At 47.4% G+C, this 17,580-nt stretch overlaps 1 protein-coding gene across 7 annotated transcripts in view; it reads right to left on the reverse strand.

Moving 5' to 3' along the window:
- Nucleotides 1-16,508, reverse strand: part of KLHL29 (kelch like family member 29) — a 295,708-nt gene extending 279,200 nt beyond the window's left edge. For 3 of the 7 annotated variants that reach the window (XM_072938142.1, XM_072938146.1, XM_072938148.1), the window contains exon 1: nucleotides 15,931-16,050. The gene's annotated coding sequence lies outside the window, so the exon portion shown is untranslated. Of the gene's footprint in view, nucleotides 1-1,851; nucleotides 2,034-15,930 lie in introns of those variants that run through there. The other 4 variants (XM_031684807.2, XM_072938147.1, XM_072938143.1 and 1 more) reach the window with 4 other exon arrangements.
- Nucleotides 16,509-17,580: the final 1,072 nt, after the last annotated feature.

The raw sequence follows: 17,580 nt of genomic DNA on the forward strand, positions 1-17,580 counted from the left end.
GGAATTCTTGGAGGGTTCTGCTCACAGCCACCCTCATCCCTCTGGCCAGGTTCCTCTGCTGCTGGGAACACGCACATCGACAACGCTTCTTTCTGGAGGCGCGTGGGGAAGGTGAACATTCAGAACATTCTTCCCTGTCTTTTGCTCTACACACACACACACACAATTTGGTTTCTTCTTCCCTTTCTCACTCCTTTCTGTTTTGTATTACTGCCATCATCGTTATTATCAAATTATAAACCCTGTGGTGCAGGATCTGGTTAATTGCAACCCTTTTGCTGGATGTAATTTACAGGTGCAAGTGACCACTTGGGGGCACAGTTATTTGAGAAGGCTGGCACTCGGCTAGCATTCACCGAGGCAGGCTTTTCGGGTTTGGAGCCTGCTTTAGCTTAGCTGTCTCTAAGAAGCAAGCCCTCCAATCTCGGATCCTGCAGGAGCCCCAGGATGGACTAAAACCTTGAGAGAATTGTTCATTTAAGAGGGCTCTGAGACTTACTGTGAGGGATATTACATGTGGGATCATATGATTGTATTTTGTTCCTTCCTCCCTTTTAAATACTGGTTGTTCAGGAATTTCTTCCACATTGAGGCCTGTCCTTCCCATGTTTTTGTTAGTATTTGTGTGGGCATGCACACAAACACATTGCTCACTCTGAGGGTGGCAGGTGGCAAAAATTAACCTTATTAGTGCTGTTAAATTTCTTTCCCAGGTTAAATAAGTTCTAATTTTTCCCATTATGAAAGATATGTTGATTACTTTTTAAAAAATCTATTTTTTAAATAGAGAATTTTAAAATAGAAAGAGGACTACTGTTAACATTAGGGCATATTTTCAGCCTTTTGTTCTACGTCCTTCTTTGTTTTCACATACTTGATATCATAGTATATATATAACGTGTCCCCAATTTCTTTTCATTAAGCAACTTTCCAAAACGATTCTCTCAAATAAACAAACTCATGATAAAGTCAGTTTAGAAATTTTGTTTTCCAGAAACAGACTCACAGACATAGGAAACAAACTCATGGCTACCAGAGGAGAAAGGGGGTGGGAAGGGATAAAATGGGAGTTCGAGATTTGCAGATACTACTATATATAAAATAGATAAACAGTAAGTTTATACTGTATAGCACAGGGAACTATATTCAGTATCTTCTAACCTATTATGAAAAAGAATATGAAAAGAAATATATATGTACATGTATGACCGAAACATTATGCTGTATGCCAGAAATTGATGCAACATTGTAAACTAGCTATATTTCAATTAAAAAATATATATATATAAAGAAATTTTATTTTCAAAATCTCCAAAGAAGTGTTTTGTATTTTTCCTTATAGTCTCCTGATCAGAAGAAAGGCAGGGAATGCTTTTCATGCACCTTTTTGCCACCCCTTCTCCAGCACCCAAACACATACTCCGAGGACAGAGTTTCCTCGAGGCAAACCGGGCTGTGTGGTTCACAGCTGGGCAGAGGGATGACACAAACCTGGATGGGGGAGAAGAAAGAGGATGGGGGTGTGGTGCACAGGTAACACCTGGGAGCTGATACAGGCTGGACTTTCACCGATGACCCCAGGCCCCAAGGATGTCAGATGAGCACACAGGTTTAGTGCCCTAGGAAGATTTATGTGTGATGTGCAGGAGAAACGGAGCAAAGCCCTTTCTTTGTGGCTTAGTTATGCACAGTTTGGATGCACAGTTATTTTACACCTTGGTGAAGGGATTCCTTATCTAGTCACACATTTCAGGAATCATCATCCCTGCTTCCATGTGACAATAACCAACACACAGAGAGAAAATTCCCCAGGCTTTGCACCTTTCCACCCAGCACAGCTTGAAACAGTACCGGTCATGGGAGAGGATCCCTGGGAGCATCTGGACCCTCCGCTGCCATCTCTCCAGCTCGTGATGCTGCTTCCATGATCTAGGATTTGGGGTCCTGCTTCTCACTGGCACGTCTTAGATGGCATTCGCCTTCTCTGGGCCTCGCTCGATCAAACTGTGACATGCGCCTAGCAGGGGCCTGGGCTTTTAGACGAAAATCAACAAAGGAATATAAACAAAAGATGGGATGATCAAAATTCCCCCAGGAGCACATGGTCTGCTGGGGACCCCTAAGAAGTGGTTACATGGAGAACATGGTTATGGGCTCCTCCTGGAGAAAGGCGTGAATGACAGGTAGGATCTAAACTGAGCAGAGAGATGTGAAAGTTTTCAAGAGATGGAAGAGGGGAGAGGAGAACCAAGGGTGGCCTCCGCCTGGCCAGAGAGTGTGGCTCCTTGGAGCCAGGTGACGGTCCCTCTGTCACCAATGCACCTTCCTACTCTCCAGCCATGTCCTGACTCGCTGAGATGGGCTCCACACTCCATTCCCCCATCCTCTGAGCATCAACACTGCAGGCTCTGGCCAGGGAGCCAACCACACAGTTCTGGCGCTCATGCACCTCTAGCTAAGCCATCGACATCTCTCAGAGGTGAATTCAGTGTAATGCCTCCTTTAGAAATCACCGTGCAAACCCCAGCTGGTCTTCTAAGCTTAGCTCTCGCAGGAGAGAGTAGATCTGTTAGTTGTATTGAGCTGGTGAGCTGGTGAGCTGGTGGACTTGGGACGGGGGTCAGCGGTGAACAGAGGGAGGCACCTGAATGGAGGGAGGGTGACCATCATCAAGACCCCTGCTCTGGGAGGGTCTCCAAATGCCCTGGTTCCTGGGGCTTCCCAGTGACGACAGCCCGCCCTCATCAGCCACCCCTGTCTTCCCAGCTCTCCCCTGTAGAGCAGTTTCAGCGTCCACCCACACACTCTCCTCCCGTATTGTCTACATCGTGCGATGAGGCAGCGCCCAGGAATGTGGACCTCAGGGAGACAACTGAATTCAGCTTTCATGCAGATGAACTTTGTCTGCATTCCTGGAAGGCAAGAACTGCCCTCCCACCCCCACCCCACCCCCTTACAGGCCTGTTACAGGCAGTACATAGGGCAGTAAAGCTATTATTAGTGCCATTATATGAGGTGGCTATGTTCCAAGAGATGAAGTAACTTGCCTAGATTATGCCATGTGTAGGTGGCCTTGCGAGGATGCTGAGTCCATACCTACCTGGCAGTGAAGGCTGTGGCTCGTGAGCACAAGGCCTCGCTGCTTCAGGAAATGAGATGCTGCCCGGAAATGTGGAAGTGGGGGACGCTGACCTCAGAGTCAGACTGCAGACTCACCAGAGAATGGGTCACAACAGAGAGGGCAAGGTCACTGTAAAGGCAGCTGTCACGCTGCTGTCTCAGACTAAAGGCATTCACGTGGCTACAGAAAGAACCCATCAACCAGCCCTGAGACTCCAAGCCAGAGAGGAAGGGGCCGAGCCGGGGACAGGCCACCCTGGTCCTACCCCCTGGTATCTGGTCAGTTCTGCGGGTGGCTGCCTGAGCTGGGGCGGTGCAGTCATGGCTTAAGGGCATTGACCTTTAAGACCATCCACCCGCCTGTCCCCAGCGCAGAGTCACCAAGCAGCCTCCTGATAGACACTCAGCTTCCCGTGTGATGTGCCTTCAGGGGAGAAATCTGTCTAGGAGCAGCACGAGCATCTGGCTCCCTGGATGCCATACTTTTAGTGTAAATCACCCAAACGCCATGGCCATGACCCCGTGACCTGGAGACCATTCAACTCTGGGTAAGCTGCCTGTCCAGAAGGAAAACCCCCAGCACGGAGAGCTTAAATGACAGCTCCAACCTGTGGGGACACTGCCAGTTAACCAGTCAACATCCTCCCTCGCTGCTGGCTGTCCTCAAACACTGCACTGCTCAATGTCCGTCCACAGGAAAGTGGACACACAAACTGTGGCATGTGCCACGGAATACTACTTAGCAATAAAGAACAAACTACTGGGATACGTGTCAGTGTGGAAAAACGGTGCAGCTGGGCACCAGAGTACACACCACATGTTCCTGTTCATAAGAAAGCCAACAGCAGGCAAAGCTCATCTATGGTGACTGATAGCAGAAAATGGTTGGGGAAAGAAGCAGGATTGCTTGGAGGAGGCACACAGGAACTTTCTGGGGGTGATGAAAATGTTTTACATCTTGTTTTGGATGGTGGCTACACAGGTGTATATAGTTATCGCAACTCAGTGAACTAAACACTTCAGATCTGTGGATTTTATTTTTATTTTATTTTTTCTGTACTGCCTCAGCTATTATCCCTCAAATAAAATAAATAAATACAATGCCCAGCACAGGGCAAGATACACAGCAAATGCTCAGATTGTTGAACTGTTAGTAAATGACTTTTTCCCTCTAAGCAAATTGTTGAAAGAATTTATTAGGAGAACCAGTTTGGAATATGCTTAGAAGTCTATTTTTTTTATTGTGGTAAAAATATTAACATAAAATATACCATTTTAATCAGTTAAGTGTACTGTTCAGTAGCATTAAGTACATTCACATTGTTGTATAAACATTACTACCATCCATTTCCAGAACTTTTTCACCTTCCTCCACTAAAACTGTACCCACTGAACGAGGACTTCCCATTCCCCTCTCTCCCAGCCCCTGGAAAGCACCATTCTACTTTCTGTCTCTATAAATTTGGCTATTCTAGGTACCTCATATGTGTGGAATCCCACAATGTTTGTCCTTTTATGACTGGCTTATTTCACTTGGCATAATGCCTTCAAAGTTCCTTCCTGCTCTAGTATGTGTCAGAACTTCCTTTCTTTTTAAGGCTGAGTAATATTCCATTGTATGTACATAACATATTTTATTTATCCATCACCCATTGATGAATACTTGGGTTGCTTCCACCTTTTGCCTTTTGTGAATAATGCTGCTGCGAACGTGGGTGTATAAATACCTATTTGAGTCCTTGTGTCCTTGTTTTCACTTCTTTTGGGTATATACCCAGAAGCAGAATTAGATGATTATATGATAATTGCATGTTTAATTTTTGAGGAACCTCCATACTGTTTTCCTTGGTGGTCAGATCATTTTATATTGCCATGAGAGCAGCGCATAAGGGTTCCAATTTCTCCACATCTTCACCAACACTTTTTCTTTTCTTTTTAAGTAACAGTCATCCTAACGAATGTGAAGTGGTGTCTCACGACGGTTTTAATTTGCATTATCCTAATGATTAGTGATGTTGAGCATCTTTTCATGTGCTTGTTGGCTACTGCTATATGTTCTTCAGAGAAATATCTGCTCAAGTCCTTTGCCCATGTTTTTAATCGAGCTGTCTGTTTGTTGTTGGGCTGAAAGTAAACAAGTTCTAATTGTAACTTTGTTTTGTCCTCCCCACTGTTACAAGCTCAGTCCCTAGATATTGATCTCATGTCCCCATCCTTAACCCCAGTGGACCCCTGGTCACATGGAGCATGGGAGCCAAGAGTCAGACAGCCAACTGCCTCCTCCTTTCCCTAGGACCAAGGGAGACTACACCTGGCCTAGGTGCCTATATCAGATACCAAAGAATGTCTGTGGAGGCCAGACATCCTGAGAGGCACACCTGGAATAAAAACAGCTGACAGTTCCTGCTCTTAAGCTGTGACTTCACAGTTCAGTGAGTGCCCACCCCACCCCTGCAGCCTCCCCAGGAGTCCTCATCAACAAAGATGGCTTTTTCTGGTTTCTGCAGAATCTAGGAGAGAAGCTTTACATTCCTAGGGGGGAACCTGCCCAGGGCGGTGGCTCTGGCATGCCCTCTTCACTGGGGGATGTGAGGGACGGAGAGTGGGGAGAGGCAGGGGCTGTCATCACAGCCCCACCTGGAAACCAGGGCTGGAGTCCTTGCTGCAGGATGACGGGTTGTGTGGCTTTATCTCAGCCATGTGGTAGCCTGAGCTGTTTTCCTCTTAGTCTCTCTATTGCAGCCTGTGACCTTCCCCTTATGTCCCAGGCACCAGTCACTGATGTCTCACAGGTCACACAACCCATATCCCCTCCCTCCAGACAGCCCCTGCACTGCCAGACCTCTCCCCCAGGGGTGCCAGAGCAGACCCTGTTAGATACCCAGTGCCAGCGGAAAAATGTCCCTTCAGTTACAAGAGAGGTGGTGACTTCATGGAGGGGAAAAAAATGACTTCCATGAAGCCTGGTTTCCATAAAAATCATTTTTCTCCTTGGGGGGAAAAGAGGAAATTTTAGATCTTAGTGCCATTTGATTGTGGAAAAAGGCAGCTTCCCCACGATGCATGAAGCAATCCAGGTGCTCCTTTTTTTTTTTTCTTTTTTGCAATGTGTTGCCATAGATCGGTAGGTTGAGAAGCTTCAGAGCTTCTACTTGGCATACCTAGGTTTCAGCAAGAAATATGTTCCTTTCACAGTTTGAATATTATTCAAGTTGTGATGATTAAAGCTGGTTGGAACAGCATGAACCGAATAGATTACAGCACTCCACTTCTCGCAGGCTCTACGCTGGCCGGAGCAGCCCGGCACACACACGGTACACAGCCTCCAGGTCTCACTAACCCGGCTTCCAAACGTGCCACTTATGCTTCCCAAATTCTGTGGCCCTTGCTTTTGGTTTGGAAAGCCAGAATCAGAGCATGTTCAGCTTATATTTCTTTAGATCCAACAAATAAGCTACTGAGTGGCAAAATAAACTACCCCAAACAAATCAGCTAATTTAGTGGCAAAAGAACACACGCTTAGCTCGAGAAGTCAAAACAGCAGCACTGCAACAAGATGGCCTCATACGAACGTGGGTCTGAGGTTCCTGCACTAAGACCGGAAGCTCAGACTCAGCTTCAGGGAGATGACTGGGGATGCACATAAACACAGAGAAGGCCCCCCCATCACAGCTCACCCAACATGGCAATTGTTTTCTGGACGGGACAGAACAAACCAGGCAGCGGCCCCTGCTGCAGTGAACACTGCTGGACTGGCCAAAGTTCAATCCGCTTGTTGCCCCAAAGGTGACAAGCCTGGCCTCGCTGATGAGAGATTCTAGATCGGAGCTTTAGAAAATCACTGCATGTGCTCCGGCAAGACAACTGCATCTCGGCTCCCACGCGGCACTCTACCCTTCTGTGTGCTTAAAGACCAGGTTTGAGGGTTTTATTTGTATCTCCAATCTGTTAGGAATCAAAGCGTGGTCCTACCATGCACGGCTAGAGCACAGCTCACATCACATGCTGCTTTATCAGCAAGTGACGTGGGAGGGTGATGTGGCCCCAACCTAGTGCACACCTTCTTCAATGAGCAAAGCCCAGGGATCACGCTCTTGGCAGTCAAGGCAGTACCAAATCCAACAGAAGTTTCTAAATGCTTATTCTCAATTGCTCTTGTCACAGACTGATAACCAATCTGTGGCCTGGCACCAATCTGAGGACCAAGCTTAGAGGAGCATCATTTGCTATTGGACTGGGCAGCCTGGTCAGTGGCAGCAGCATCCAACCTAGGTGGCTGGGCAGGATCACGAAGGGGTCCGCGGCAGCATTCATGATTGTGTTCTTCCCCTGTGCTCTATCTTTCAGAACTTCCCAGGAAACTCCTGGACTGGACCACTTGTTGGTCTTACTTCACTTGCTCTCCACATGCCATGGGCTTCTGAGTCAGGATGGGAGCTCTCCTGCTCAGGGCCATGTCTCAGTGAGTACTCAACATGTACCAGGTCCAAGGCTCAAAGACAAAGCTGGTCCTTACCTTCAAGGAGACTGTGATTTCCAAAATGAATCCAGAAACAACCACTTGTTCGTGTGATATGAAACAGAGTACAACCTACCCTTATACGTAGACAGTAGTTAACGATATGCCTGGTACTGTTCTAAGCACTGTAAAGAGGAACCACTTAATCCTCAAATATTCAATTCTCATACATTTAAGTCAGGGAACCCTAAGAAGCCTTCTGACCACAAAGAGAAGTAGTCAGTTAGACCTAAGCCTTCAAGATAAACTCAGAATTGAACTTTTGTTCAGTTTACAAACAAGGATGGCAGTGAGTTTAAGTGTGATGGTGTTTGAAATTGTACCAGCGGGGTTTTGGTTTCTCTGAGTTTATTTCAAGCCTCCAAATAAAATTAGTTGGACCTCAATTTATTATGTCAACTGTCGTAGTCAGTGAGCAAGGTGGCTAAGTGCGTGTCTATTCTGTTATTTGAATAAAGCAATTTATATTCCATATGAAAGGGAACACTGGCTCTCTTCTTTCTTCATAGGTTGGCAGTTGTCTGGAGGCCAGGCTTGTGCACTCCTTAAACCCCTCCAGCCACCCCTGACCTGACCTCAGGCAAATGCTCTGTCTCTCTAGAACTCATCTGCAAAATGGGAATGACATTACCCATGTCCCAAGGAGAGCAACAAATGAGATGCCACACGAAGGGAGCGGTTCTCTCCGCTAGACCTGCTCAGGAAACGGTTACTGAGTCTGTACTCATTTAGAAGCTCCAGGAGATGAATTTATATCATTAAAGTTCCTCAGGAGGCTGAGTTCAGCTTTGGTTTTGATCCGAAAGCAAATGCTTAAAGCTGGAAATTTGAAAAGAGAAGGTAAAAGAGAAAGGTGAGGTTTTTGACTTTTGTTTTTTTTTTTTTAATTCACATTTTGCCTTTCCCTGCCACTTCTCAATTTGCTAAATATCCAAAAGGAAAACAGGGATGATCTGGCAACTGTTAGGTCTCTAATGCGGCCTCGCCTTTGAAGAGCTTTTTTTTTTGCTTTTCACAAGACAGAGAGAGTCCCCCTCTCTTCTCATGCCTCATCGTCCCCACCCTGACACTGCTCCTAAGAGCTTTGCAGGGACCCCTAAAGAAAAAGAAAGCCTCCCGCCTGATCCTGATTTTACCTTGAGGATAGAAGGGGGAGGTGTGGAGCTGGCAGGCACCCAGGAGCAGCTCGGCCAACCCAGGGCCCCTGCAGCCTCCCCCTTACCCACCATCTTCCCCTGTGCAAGCGCTCACTTACAAGTTTGATCACAGGCACCGTAACCATGCCTTTCTCACAGTGAATTCCAAACTGGAGGAGACATTCCTTGCCTGAGAGGGGTGGCAAAAGTTAAAACAGGGAGCAAACACATCTTTGTGGTGTCTGCCCCAGGTTCTGTTCACTTTGCCCAACTCCAAAGACGAAACAAAACAAAACAAAAAAACAAAATGCAAAACAAAACAAGAATAAAACTAGAGAATAAAACTAGAACAGAAGTTGGAAAATACAGTGTTACTGCCCCATCATAGTGTTCTCTGTGATTGAGAGGGGCTTTTATTTCCTTAAAAAAAAAGCTTTTATGAAATTCCACAAATTAAAAATCTAAGTCAGGACAACACCTCACAAGTAAGTGTGATGTGAAGGACGGGCTAAGACAGACATTTGTGTCGACTCTCAAAAGTGCCAAATAAATTCAAGTTATTACCGGAATGAAGAAGCTCCAAGAAAATTAGTCTTCAAAGTCTCAAGTCATAAATCCTAGAAGACTCCACTTAGATTAGTTAGAATTCATCAACAAACGTATTTAATAAATATACGCCCAAACATAGCACCTAAAATTCCACACAATGAAAAGCCATGAAGAGATAGCTACCCACTACTGAGTGAAAGGGAAATCCAAAAAGCAGGCTTTGATGTCTATTACCTGACACCTTCTCTGGGCACAGATTTATCCAGGCAAACATTTTTACTATCAAGTTTTGTGCTAGGCACTGGCACTCACAAGTGAACACGGCCAGATCAGTCTTTAGTGGTCCTGGAAGTATCCTTGGTCCTTTCTACATTTCTGTACCCTTCAATTTGCTATTTATTTATTACACTGGCTCAACGTGGAAACAGGTGCTATTCTAAGCACCTTAAAGTTTTCCTCGTTAGCCTCCCAGGAATCAGAGTAAATGGAAGCAGGTGGCAAATCCAAAAGTGCTAGGAATGTTGTTCCGACCCAGTGATTATTCCTATTTAAGCTCACATTTCTGCTAATAGAATTATTTTATTTAAAATGTTAATTAGCAGAGACAACGCGGTACCTGGCACATAATGGGCAGCGTGAAGTGGTACAAATGCATTGAGACCCAGTCTGGATTATCACATACGCACACAGACACACACACACACGGAAAAGAAAAGATAAGACAGATTGGTAGCTGAAGAATCTGGGTTTATGCCTAGATGTACAATGTGGCTAGATCTGTGGCCTTGGGCCAGTTGATTACCTTTCTGAGCCTCATCTTCATTTGTAAAATGTGGATAATCCCTACCTCGCAGCGCTGATATGAGGATTAGAGATAATACATGTAAAGTACTAGAATATAGTGGGCAGCCATAACTGTAACCTATTATTATTATATTATTGGGGCTTGATACAGGTTTGGTGATTGAATAATAGGTAGATTAGCTGACCTCTAAAATCCACATCAACACTAAAATTATGATACTAAAAATGGAATTAAAAGTTCATATATCAAATCCACTCAAGGATATTTTTAACTATTGTAATTGTGATGCAAATCTCTTATGCTTTTTAGAATAAGTCCTGATAATGAGACTCAAAGAATATGATATATTTATATATACCCTGGCATATCAAGGAAACGTTTATGATCAAATTTAACAGGGTAGGTGTCTATGGTTCTGAAATCTCCAGGGGTTGCTATTCTGCTGCCTTTTCTAAATCGGCTACTTCACCGAAGCTCTTCTTTCTAGAGCACTTGTCTAGGCCAGACACTGTCATGCAGGTTTTACCAAAGTTATCTTGGCCACGATTACTCCCTCTATTTTCATAAAAGAAAATGGAGTTTTACTGAGATCGAGGATCTTTTCAAGGTCAACAGCTAGTTGGCACCAGGGACTGGACTTCAACTCTGATAACTAAACCCACGCCTTTTCCCACTCTGCCATATCTCTGCAACTCAGGCAAGTCCTAAAAGCAAAATGTAAGAGACTGGAGAGACTTGTAAGGGAATGCATACACAGAAAAGGAAAAAACAAATGTCGGTCACATTCACTGCATTCTTTATCTGACTGGATTCTGTTGACTGCACTTTTACCATGTCTCTTACACATAGCATCAATGTAACACATTGGTGGAAAAAGTGGAAGAATCCAGCAATCCCTCTTCTGGGTATATCTCCAAAACAACTGAAAGCTGGATCCTGAATCATATTTGCTCACCCATGTTCATAGACATGTACTGTAGGATTTCACTTATATGAGGTATCTGAAGTAGTCAAATTTAAAGAAACAGAAAGTATAATGGTAGGTGCCGGGGATGGGGGTGGGGGAAATGGATGTGTGATGTTTAATGGGTATAGAGTTTCATTTTTGCATGATAAAAAAGTTCTGGGTCTCCATTGTACAACAATAAAATATTAACATTCCTGAACCATACACATAAAAATAGTAAGGATGGTAAATTTTATGTTATGCGCTTCCTTTTACCACAATTTTAAAAAAAGAAAGAAAAGTGGCAGAATACATATTTGTATATATGTATATACACATATATTATATATAACATATTTGTATGTATGTATGTGTATATATGTATTTATATTTATGTACACACACATCCTTAAAAGAGTCAATGATTTAAAAATTTCAAAACTCCATAAAATAATTATAAAAATTGACAGTTGTGGAGCTAATGGAAGCCTTGAAATGTTTGGGGAGCTGATCTGTTGGCCCATATCTGATCTCTGACCACAACAATGTTCCTTTTCTGGCTTTTGAATCACCATCAGCTGCTGCAGAGTCAAAAATTTAAACCGTGTGAATTTCATGCAGATATCCTCTCTCATGGGAAATGATAAATCTTCCCTTTCCCACTTTAAAGGTGGATATGTCCCAAGACAATAAAGTTCATTTCACCAGTAACTGTGCTGCTACTTCCAAGGATCACCCTACCTCATCTTTTTTTTTTTTTTTCTGCAGTGTCAATTTCCGTGTTTTCCAGTGATTTCCTTAAAGAAAGAGGAGACTACCTTTCTGACTTAGGACTTTGGGAAAGCAAGTGGGTAGCTGTGGTAGGAAGAACCAGAGTTTGCTTTCAGTGTGATCCTGATCTCAGCATTTTTTGATCCAACAGGCAGGTAAAGAATTCCGACACACTTTTTTTTCTTAACCAAAACGATTAAGATCATTTTTTTTTTGCATATTAGGAGATGACATCCTGATTTCCTGAGTAATAAATGATCATCTTCTGCACAAACTACATTCTTCTGGTTTCTAATCATTTGGGTCTACATGTGATTTATCTGTCCACAAAGAACTTTCTTATCCTCCAGTCATCCTATGTGGTTTCTCCCTTGGTTTATCCTCACCTACCGCAACCAAAGGCTGGATTTCTTGTTCGTGATGTTTATTCCTCCCCCTACCCTCAAGTAATCACTTAGTTGACCGATTATAGAATCACAAGATTGGTTATAATTCCGTTTCTCCATCTGACTTTGAACTTAAGTGCTCCAATTACTTCGCCTGATCGTAATAAGTCAGTAGTGTGCTAATGCTCGCCTTGATATTTCTGAAATATACCGGGTGCGATTAGCATGGGACTGCATCATTAGAAAGCAAAGTTGAAAGCGGGTGAGCAAAATCATCACTTGCGTTTAAGCAAAACTGCCTGTTCAGTGAACTTACAAGGTTACAATGATCCTAGAGACACTATATGCTGCCACGAAATGTATATTGTACTTGGAAAAATCCTCGGATGCTCCAGAACCTTCTGTCTTTGTCTACTATTGGAAGAGAAAAGATCCTAATAGAAGGACAAGCCTATTATAATATGCAAAGTCCTGAAGTCTGTTTGAGCCAGATATAGCTGAAGACATAAAGAATCCTTGAACCACAACAGGGTAGGGGGAAAAATGAAGGAAGGAAGGAAGGAATGAAAGAAGAAAAGGAAGGAAGAAAGGAAAGCCTTTAGTCAATTTGGCTGGATTGGATTGACATCTCCAGGCCATAAAGAGAGAAAGCTTTAGGATAAGCCTGCTAGAAGAAGGGAAAAAAACAAACAAACAAAACCAAACCCATGTACACACACACATCACATAAGATACTAAAAAACTACATTAGCATCAGTGGTGTTATTTGAATTAAAAAGTTTAACCCTTTTATATCTGTGTGTAACCAGGAATACTATATAAACTTTTGGGAACTAGCAAGGAAAAAAAAAAAAAGAAAGAAACCCTTCAACCTGGGAATGATTTACAGCCAAATCAATTGATAAATGAAAGAAACAAAGATGGTACAACTGAAATTGATGCCAAAGATTTATAAGGTTGACTAAGTAAACAAAAATGGAATGGATCACCATGGAAATGCATGAATATTGAAACAGGCAAGATTTGAATAGACTAATCATATGCCTCACTTAGACTGACAGGTGTTGATAACAACTGTGATACTCAATCCACACCAATATCCACACTTCTAACATGTTTATTCCTAGAAAACAGGGGCTAGATTTAAAGGTTCCTTTGGTGAGAGCTTATAAACATAATAAAATTTTAATCTTAAAGGGACTAACTCGATTCTCATCTACTTGAAAAACAAAAACGGTTTTATACATTCGCTTCCTGGATATGAGGAGCTGCAGTTAGCAGAAGTCATTCTCCTGGGCTCTACTAGTCTTTGTTCCAGTAAACCTCTCACGAAACTGAATTCTCGGTCTCGCTTATCTCCCACACTGAGTACCTGAAGTATGACCACCACTCATTAGAAGCATAATTAAAAAGACACAACACTAGATTCCTCCCTCCCATCACATACAGATGAAAACCAATAACCCTTAATCTATTTGTTACCATGGCTACCATAGGATATTTTATTTCAGTACAACTCTAGGTATTTCGTTTGGATTGTTGCTTGCAAATGAAAGTTGGAGACCTATAAATTTCTGTTAAGTGTGCTAGAAATGGAGAGACTGAACAGAAGAAAACGTTTTTCTTAATCATGGACAAATACGGTTTATAAGATGCTTCTGCAGAAAAGTTATTAAAATTGGTTAAATGCATCAGCTGACAAATTAATTTAAATGACATTAAATTCATATAGAGTTTAAGGGCACATATGCCAGTTATTCCCTGATTTATAGCAGGATGATAAACCAGGTGCACTCAGAACAATGTTTGGGACGCAGACTATAATCACCAGTGGCACTCAGCTCCATTCTTGTATAAATGCCTAGAATATGTGACTACACAAATACACGCTTATCAACCAGCCTTTAAAGGATTCACCTGTGTATTATCTGATAATGTTTTGGTCAAGAGTAGGGATAAACAATTTATAAAGTTGTTTATCCCCACACATCCTTCCCCAAAGAGTGAAAAAGTAGTTCTACAGTCCCCAATATAATTTTTAAAAACATTAACAAATGAGGTGGGCTAATTAAATCTGCTGTCATTCATCCTAAACTGAAAATTCCTTAAATTTGCCCTTCCAGGGCCGGGTGAGAAATAAGACCACATGGCAAGAAAAGGAACGCTGTAGCGACTAGAGAGACAACTTTAAACCGACTGAAATTAGGGTAAATACAGCTGTAACCAGGACAGATCAGTCACTGCAAGAGGAGTCCGAATCCCAGCATAGCTCGGCTGGTGAGAGGCTGGAGCCTGCAGCAGTGGAGCCTGACCGTCCCTAAGCTGACGAGGTGGAAGTTTCGCGGGCAGCAGCAGCTCGGCATCCTTAGCGGTCCGGTCCCTCCAGCGCCGAGGTCTCGCCTAATGCTACATAAATACCTGCGTCCACGATTCGCCCCGGGCGCGCCGCGGCGCAAGCACCGTAGGGAGGGAGGAGAGCGTTTGCAGAGCGGCAAGAATGGCAAAGGCGGCGGCTCCTCACCCGTCAGCATCCCTAGGGACCCGCAGGAGGACCCGCCAACTGACCGTGTATGCTGTTGGGTTCCAGAGTGCAGGAAAGACAACCAGCTTCTCATCTGGAGGACCCAGGCAACCGAGACTCGCGCTTTAGCCCCGTCACCGTTGGCTGCAGGCAGGCAGCGCATCCCCGCATTCCCGGGCCAACGCAGACCGGACCTGCCTCGGACCTACCCCTGCTCTCGACTCTGCTCTCCCGACCCCGGGCAAGCGCGCCCCTCCCTCGGGGCTCGGGGCCGGCACTGCCCAGCGCCTGCACCCGCTCCGCGACCGCAGATAACCCTCGAGCTCTCGGCCCGCTCCAGGCCACAGAGACCCGGACGTGAGCCCTCTGCCACCGGGCACCTCCCGCGGCAGTCGGGGCGCGCGTCCACACTCCCATATTACACATCTCCCTGTCCACACTACCCCACACATAAACAACCCCTCCCCACTCGACACCACATCCTCGCCCCTTCACCATCCTCGTAAGCTCTTCTTTCCGTACCCCAAACACGCTGGCACCCATGAGGTATTAAGGGAAGGAGGGTCACAGCAAGGTCTGTACGGGTTTCCTCCCGATGGTTTTCACGCTCCTCTACCTTGAAAGTTACTTGGGATTGAGTGAAGAGACCCGGTCCCCAAATGAGGGGTCTGAGGACCAGAGGGGACAGAACCCCCCACCTGGCTTCTCGCTGCATATTGGCGCTCACCTCCCCAAAGGGCCGGGCGCGTGGCTGCCCCCAGGGTCCAACCCTCCGGTGCCTCCTCCTGGCCCCCAGCCCGGCCGGGGCCCTGGGCCGCTCAGAGGAGGTGGCCTGGGGAGGGACGCATGCTGTCGGGCCCAGCGTCCGGGGCCCTGGGGGGGGGGGTCACACTCGTCCCCAGCACCCCGTACCTCGGCGACATTAGCCCAGGGCAGACCCTGTGCATACACACCCGGGGGCAGGAAGTTTTTTTTTCCCCTTGGAGCAGCGCAGGCGCAAGGGCTCCTGCAGCCTTGCGAGTCCAGACGCGGGAGGCTCCTGCCGCCGCCGCCGCGGGAGCCGAGCCCAGCGTTCCGGGTGCTCGGGCCCCGCTCCCAAACCCAGCCGGGCCCCACACCGCCTCCAGAACCCTGGGTCCCCGGCGCCGCATCCTGGGCTCCCTAGCTTGGCTCTTACCTCCGGCCGCGCCGCTCCGGCCCCGGCCCGACGCGCAGAGAGCCTGGGGTCGCGGGTGGGCGCAGGAGGGCTGATGGATAGCTGAAGGCGCCGGCGGGTAGCGGTAGCTGGGGCCGCTCGGGTCCTGGCCCGGAGAAACGGATCCAGGTCCACCTTCTCGCGTTCCTGCTCTCCGCCTTCACCCCCCTTTCCTTCTCCTCCTCCGCCGCCGCCTCCCGGCAGCCCAGGGAGGATGCCCGGGAGAGGGAAGTCAGTCCTTTTGCCTGTCAGCCTGTGCGGCTACGCGCGGCGCGGCGCGGCTCTCACCGAGGCGGCGGCGGCGGCGGCGGCTCCGGCAGCATCGCCCCCCCCGCTCTCTCCGCAGCCGCGGCGGCCGCGGGGCTGGGGTTGGCTCCGGGCTTGGGGCTCGGGCTCCGGGCGGGGGCTGCGCTCAGGCGCGGCGGCTGCCGGGGCTGCGGGCGGGCCCTGCGGAGCCGGGGCCGGGGCTGGAGCGGCAGTTAGATCCGCGGCGGCGGGAACGGCGGCGGCGGCGCGGGGGCTGGCGCGGCCGCGGCGCGGGGACCATGCTCCCTTCTGGCTCGCTCCGCTCCGGGTACCGTCTGCTTTAGCTGCGAGGGAGGCGGGCTTCGGCGCGCAGCCAGGGGCGGGCGGAGCCAATCACGGGCGCCCGAGTGGGCGGGGGCGGAGGGTGGGGGAGGCGGGGCGCCCCCGGCCGGGCACCCGGCGCTGCTCCCCGGGCCCGAGGGATCCCCAGCAGCCGCGCGTGGGGCCCGGGGCGGAGTGCTCGCGGGTGTGTCCATCCGTCTGTCCGCCGCCCCCGCCCCCTGCGGTGGCTCCCGGCTCGCCCCGCTCGGCGGCCGCGCCCGGCAGATGCGCGGCGCGTGGCCCCGGCTCCTGGGCCCTGGCCTCTGGGCCCCGCCGGCCCAGGGTTGTGGGGGACCGGACTGAGGCGAGCTCCCTGTCCTCTCTCAACACCTGAGGAAACTGGCAGAAAAGTTTGAGAACGAAAAGTCCAATCGTCTTTCAGCTTCCGCCCTCCCTGTGACACTCCAGCCACGGTAAGGAGCAGGAATTGTTCAAATCTCTGAAGAACCACGGCTAGCCCTGCAAATCCTGACCACCGACGACCCTCTCTAGTCTGTCCGGGCTCGACTGTCCTCGAGGTGCACGGGCTTTCCTGTCTACACTGACTCTCTTGAATACACAGAACTGCTCTCTGTTTAGTCAGCCCCTACTCAGGCCACAGCAGCCTTTCATGTCCACACTGACTCTCACTGTCTACACTGACTTTCTTAGTCCCATCACTTCTCCGTCTCCACATGCTGTTACACAGACCCTAACTTCAACCCTAAAAGGAAAGGTTTGGCTGGAGGCCCGTGGCAGCCCCATTGAGGGCTTTTCCATTTTGCCAGAACATTTCATTTCGACACCAGTCTTCCCTTCTCTGGTAATTCTCTGGATCTGTTTTTTATTCCCTGACCTCTCCCTCCTACCAGACCTCCCCCTCATCTGGTTTTGAATTTCGGAGGAAATATACTTTTCTCCCGCCACCCCCACCCCACCCCCACCCCCAGCCTGAATGTAAGGCTGTTGGGTTTCAGCCTCCCCCTCCCCCCTCCGTTCTCCCTGGCAGAGCTACTGAGGTCTGAG

Source organism: Vicugna pacos, chromosome 15 (assembly GCF_048564905.1).
Source record: "Vicugna pacos chromosome 15, VicPac4, whole genome shotgun sequence".
NCBI lineage: Eukaryota > Metazoa > Chordata > Mammalia > Artiodactyla > Camelidae > Vicugna > Vicugna pacos.